The sequence below is a fragment of the Podarcis bocagei genome, assembly GCF_964188305.1.
Source record: "Podarcis bocagei genome assembly, chromosome: 2".
Classification (NCBI taxonomy): domain Eukaryota; kingdom Metazoa; phylum Chordata; class Lepidosauria; order Squamata; family Lacertidae; genus Podarcis; species Podarcis bocagei.
This window is the reverse complement of record NC_138126.1, coordinates 91,832,849-91,838,848: the sequence shown is the minus strand read 5'-3', so window position 1 is coordinate 91,838,848 and position 6,000 is coordinate 91,832,849. Positions and strand designations below refer to the sequence as shown.

At 47.1% G+C, this 6,000-nt stretch overlaps 1 protein-coding gene across 1 annotated transcript in view; it reads left to right on the top strand.

Annotated features, from left to right (window-relative positions):
* Positions 1-864: 864 nt before the first annotated feature.
* PIK3R6 (phosphoinositide-3-kinase regulatory subunit 6) overlaps positions 865-6,000 on the top strand; it is a 36,167-nt gene continuing 31,031 nt past the window's right edge. Inside the window, exon 1 of the mRNA XM_081184463.1 lies at positions 865-1,556. The gene's annotated coding sequence lies outside the window, so the exon portion shown is untranslated. The remainder of the gene's footprint in view (positions 1,557-6,000) is intronic.

Genomic DNA, 6,000 nt, shown 5'->3' with positions numbered 1-6,000 from the left:
TCATGACCAGTTGTCTTTATTGAATGTTATTACATTTTTAAAAACCCCACTCCTCTTCAAAACAGCTCAGATGCCCCTCTTCAGAATAGAGTACTCTGTTCCCCTTTTAGATTCACAACAACCTTGCGAGATAGGTGAGGCTGAGAGGTGCCCACTGGCACAGGTCCCCCAATAAACTTCATGGCTGAGTGGAAATTTGAAACCAGATCTCCCCAGGATACGTCCTTACTACACCCTACGCCTACTACACTTGCGTTCAACAACCTTGAGTCGCCAAGTGGTGTTGGATTACAACTCCCACCATGCCCAGCCAGCTTAGCCAATGGGAATTGTAGTCCCACACTATCTGGTAGGGTGCAAACTTGAATAAAATATTGGGGGGGGGCAGGTAAGCCCTGCCCCACATAATCGATCACAAGACGTGGCACCCCCCCCCATTTGAATGACAAGGCCAATTAACTTGGGGGGCAGCTCCCTCAAATATTTTATTGGGGACCAAAGGGATATAGGTTCCTAGGAGTTGGCTCCTATGCTCTGGGAACCTTAGTTGAAAGAACCTCAACTCGCCTGCCCACGTTTGTTGTATGGATTGTCCATTGACTGATGGGCCTTTGGGATGAAGATTTGTTAGCACACTGCCCATCTTTGGTTTCTAGCTTGAGGAGTTGCTCGGAAGTGGTGTCAAAACAGAACTTTGGGGTTCAGCTGTGCGCCCCACAAAACAAGGATGTGCGTCTGTGGTTGTTGGTTAGTACATACAACTTCTTCTTCTTTCTTTCTTTTTTTAAAAAGTTTTTTTTTTTAAGTTTACCATTTCAGAAGGAGGAAACTGATGAACAGGAAACACGCAGAAATGCTGAAAGGGGGCCTGAGGACGAGTGATTGAGTGGGGCCGCCATGCGCTGTGCCCACGAGATCGAGATCTTTTTCTGCTGCCAAGAGATCTTGGGAGGCCGGCTCAGCTGCTCCCGCTGCCGGGAAGCCCTCGGAGCGGGGCAGCACCTGCCCGCTTTCCTCGTAGCAACCTTGTTTGTGTCCGTCTCTTTATTTAGCCGAGGCCTCTTCCTGTTGGAGGTGCCAGGGCAGAGGTGCCCAGCGCAGCCACCTCTCTCCTCGGACAGAGGCACCCACGCGCACATCTCCCGGACTGGGCAGGGCGCAGCGCGCCGGGCGAGTGAGTCAGGCGCTCCTTAGTGTAGCTGTTGGCAGCGGCTGCATCCGCCGCCGCCGCCGTCCCCACTTGACTTCTGGAGCTGGAGAGGTGGCGGCGAAGGCCAGCGAAAGGTTGCAGCTCTGCGATTCCTCGGCGCCGAGAAAAAAACCAAGCAGCAGACGCCGCGGAGGCGATCGGCGCGGTCGCCTTGCGGTTGGGCGAAAAAAGGAAGCTTCTTTTTCGTCCTATAGTAGGACGCGCCGTCGAGTTTTGCTGCGCACTCTGCTGAGCGAGCGAGCGAGCGAGCGCCCGGCGACTTCCTGAGCAGCCCGAGCCAAGGCGGCGAGCGGCGAGGAACCAGACGGCGCTAGACCTCCGGAAAGGAGCGAGCGAGCTCCCGGAGGTAAGCTGAGCTTGTCTTGAGACGGCGGTTGCCGCCACCACCACCGGCACCGCTGCGCTTCGGCTTTCGATACCTGTCTCTTTCCGGGTTTGTTTTCTTTTGATGTGCCTTAAGTAGATCTTTGAGCAATACGAGCCGAAATGGAAAGAGGTCCCGGGAGTTAAACAGCGTTCTTTGGAGGTTTGCGAGGAGATGTTGGAGGAACGTTTTATGAAACGTGGCTTTCAAAACGCGCCCTCCAACAAGCCCTGCTCTAGAGTCCGGGATCTGGGCAACCCTTTCCAAAATCTTTCCAGAGAGGGCCCTTGTGAAATTGCAGGAAAAGACCCTGGTAGTATATGGGGCTAGCAAGGGACAAATTAGTACATACTGTATTATGATGAGCAAGGAGAGGGGTGTGTGTGTGTGTGTGTGTGTGTGTGTGTGTGAGAGAGAGAGAGAGAGAGAGAGAGAGAGAGAGAGAGAGAGAGAGAGAGTTCTATTTCTGCCAAGAAACAACTTAGGAAGGAAGCTACTCCAACAGGATATCGATGCTTCCTTTTCCTAAGTCAATTTCATTTGCAAGGGAGATGGTGATTATTCTGGGAAGGGTGGGCCGGAGAAGGGCATCCGTGCAGAATGGATCCCATCAAAACAACTGCAGAGGAAGCCTTTAAGCCCAGATGCTATTCAACAGGTGTTCCCAAAAAGTTTCAGTGTGTCAACGCAGAGAGTCGTCTGGCCCCCTTCTGGCTTCCCAAGGGCAAGGAAGAGCTGTTTATCTCTCTTGATCTGCCCTCTTATATTGCTGGTAAAGACTTTACAGGCTTTGTCGTGGGAGAGGCACAATCTGGAAGAGAGGCGTGGGGAAGTTCGCAGATGCCTTTTGGGAACAAGCACTCCTCAAATACTTGCGCAAACCCTGTCTTGTGTTACAAGGAGGTTTTTCCCCCCTCTAAGCACATTTTGTTGGAATGTTGCCCTCTTGCAGCCATGCCCAGATTGGCAGCTGCTTGTCCTCCTGGCTCAGTGCTATTTATAATATATTATGGGCCTGTTTGCAAATGCACATCCATCACTTGATTGGGCAGCCCTTGATTCTTTGCAGGTGAATGTGTCAATAGAGTCCTTCCAACAGCCTGGTGTTGGAAGCGGTATAACAAAAATCTGTTTCTGGTACTTGATCTGTGACGGCTGATTCCCATGTGCATATTTAAGGCACACCCACACAATCCCGGGAACTGTAGTTTGTTAAGGGTGCTAGCAATTGTAGCTCTGTGAGGGATAAACTACAGTTTCCAGGGTTCTGTGGCAGGAAACCATGTGCATTAAATGTGCGTGATGTGGTTGTGACTATGGTTGGCTCCACAGCCTTCCACATGATCTAGAGCAGGGGTGAACGTACGTGTGGGCCAGCCAAAGTTGTTGAGCTTTTTTTTACAATCTTACCCCCAACTTCTTGAGGTTTTTAGGATTGAAGCTTTTAGGCTTGAAGTTGCTGAGCTTTTTTTTATAGGATTTTACCTCAGGACATATAATGCCACGGGGGCCAGATTAAATCAACTGGCGGGCCGAATTAGGCCCCCAAAACAGACTTTGGACATGCCTGATCTAGAGGAAGCACAGTAGTGCAAGATAAATGGAAGTATCCTAAAGCCCTTTCTGTTAGGATCCGATTCAGTGCATGAGAGCAGCCAGTGTCCAAGATGTACTAATGTACAAGGCATTCTTTCCCCATGGATAATTTCAGTGCAGAAAGGGCTCTGGGAGATCAACACATGATATCTAGCAACTGCAGGTTCCTTACACAGGACAAAGGTACTGAACAAGAGCTGTCTATAGCATGTGGTGAGAGATGGAGTGTGTGGCTTGGCTCCTTTATCATATTTTTTCATGTGCTGTCTCACTTAGTGTCTGCTTTTTCGATGAACAAATTTGGCAACAAGTGTAGGAATTTCCCGCCCCCGCCCCACCTCACCCCCAGGTTGTTTTTCTGAAACCACCGGTGGAAATGGGAGGGGAGATGCTAAAGTTTAACAGGCTGTTGCTTCCTGAGGGCCATTTTCTTTTTCCAAAAAGTAATTAAATATGACGTGCTGGAGGAACTCTCCAAAGAATCATTAACATCCAGGAACTGGTCTGCACATCCTCCTTCGGCTATAAGAAAGAGTCCTTGAAAAGCCTGTTTCGCAGACAGAGAGCTGGCCTTACATCTCTTTGAAAGTTCCACAAAGAAGGAAATTTCTTAAAATGCCAGTGCTCCTGGTATTAGAACTTGGTGCTCCCTTGATGCCTCCTCACCCACCTGGCAATGGATCTGCTGCTTCCTGCCAGCTCCCAGTGGGACTTCTTTCATCTCTTATTTAAAGGTTCATAGGTTCCGGCTGTCAGTCAGCTGCAGATTGAGCAGCTTCAGAGCCCAATAGGCTGTTTACTGGTTCTGTTCAGATACTGCCTCACTCCCTGCCACCCCCGCACCCCACCCTAGCTTCACAGCATGTCTTATGTCACTCTAGTTTGCCTCCTCAGCTCGAGAGAGCAAGGGAGGAACTGGCAGCAGACTGACACTAGCTTTTGGCAGTCCTACAATGAACCATTGTGCTTCAAATGTGGCATGTGGTCCTAAGGCAGGGCCCTGCATTGTGAGAAAGATTCCTGCATCGCAGGGGGTTGGACTAAATTACCCTCGTGGTCCTTTCCAACTATATGATTCTATTATTATTATGGTGTCCTCCATATGCTTTGGACTGCAGCTCTCTCGCCATCCCTGACCAAACTGGCTGATGGAGGAGGAGACCTAGGACAGGGTTTCCCAGACTTGGATCCAGTGCTGTCTTTAGCATATATGCTGCAGGGGTGCAAAGATCCACCCAGCTCTCCCAAATTTAGTTTAGCCCCCAAATTAACTTTTATTATGCTTATGTCAGCCACCACGCTTACGCCTTATCTCGTTTATGAAAGAAGGGAGGAAAAAGAAACAAACAAGAAACAGATAGCATAAGCATGTATTTCTGCCTTGTCCTTATTAATGTCATCACAGGAAAGAGAAAGTACAAGGCAGAATTAGTAGTGTACTGATTTTGCTTCTTTTGCTACAGCCAGGAATTATGCTTTGTTCTGGTTTCCTAATAAATCTTATGTCAGCCATTATAACCTGTTCTGCCACTGGATTTTGAACCATTTAAGGTTCACCTGCTCTGGTATTTTAGATTACTGTTACATGTACTATTGTTGCAGGGAATTGGGTCCTGGGAAGAAGGGAAAATTACCTGAGAAACAAACTCCCTTACAGCCTGGAGGGTTTTAATGTTGCTAGTTGGGCGGCTTTCATCATGATTAGAGTGAGCTTTTAGATAAAAGTAATTTTTTGTATCCAGTTACAGATGTACTTTGGAACTTTTGATCTTGTACAACCAGAGTGTACCTTTTTAAAAGGTTGGTTAAAGAACAACAACTCTCCTTTTGCCTCTTGTTTGTAACAGTTGTTGTGTTGGATATACTTTGATATTATAAAATATGTGTATGTCGCAACAATGAAACAGGGACTGGCGACACTTGTCTCCTGATGCATTTAGCACCATCTGCAAGAGTTCATCCAATTGCAGAGTCCCTTAGCTGAGCATTGTAAAATCAGTTAAGTTTAACCCCAAATTTCTTTTTAAAAATGTAGTCTTCAAAAATGAAATAAAAGCAACTCAATACATTACAATGGATGTGGGGAGCACTGTTTCTGACATTAAACATCTCTTGTGCACATAAATATGCGCAGATCTAGTTTATGTGCACTGGGTAAGTTAGGTTTCCTAAACACGTGTTCCCAGACATATTAATGTCTAAAGATACACAAAAACCACAGTAACACTTGTGGCACATTGACAAATTCATTATCACACGAGCATTCACATAGTGCGATCCATTCAATCAGATGAAATGTCCTAGGTTACTGCTGTGTGTGTGCATTACCCACTTGGGGTTGTAAACAGCAAGGTCAGAGAGAAATGAACTGCATAAAATACAGAGACAGCGATAATTACATAATTAACAGTGGTAATTCACAAAACACATGTTGATAACGTAGACATTAGGCCATTGGTAAGCCAATTAACATATGTAGTATAATAAAAATCCAATTCAATCCACAAGTGATAGCACTGACTCTCTTGATGATTTCACATTACAGTCTTTCTTTAAAGTTCCTTTGTTCAAGTACAGCCACTTACAGACTGTCCTGAGAGTCTGAGGGGTCCTGCCCCCCCCCCCGCTGATTTTTTGAATATTACCATTTGTCAGTTGCTTATGATGTTCACACATTGCAAGAGTGCTGCCGGAAACTCAGTGCTTACCGTATGTTTCTTTCAGCAACTGTAATGGGTAGAGCTGTTCTAAGATGGTGAGTAAAGAGCCGATCCCCTCCTTAGTTCAGAGATGGGAAACCTGTGGCTCTCCAGAAGTTGTAGGAGCACAC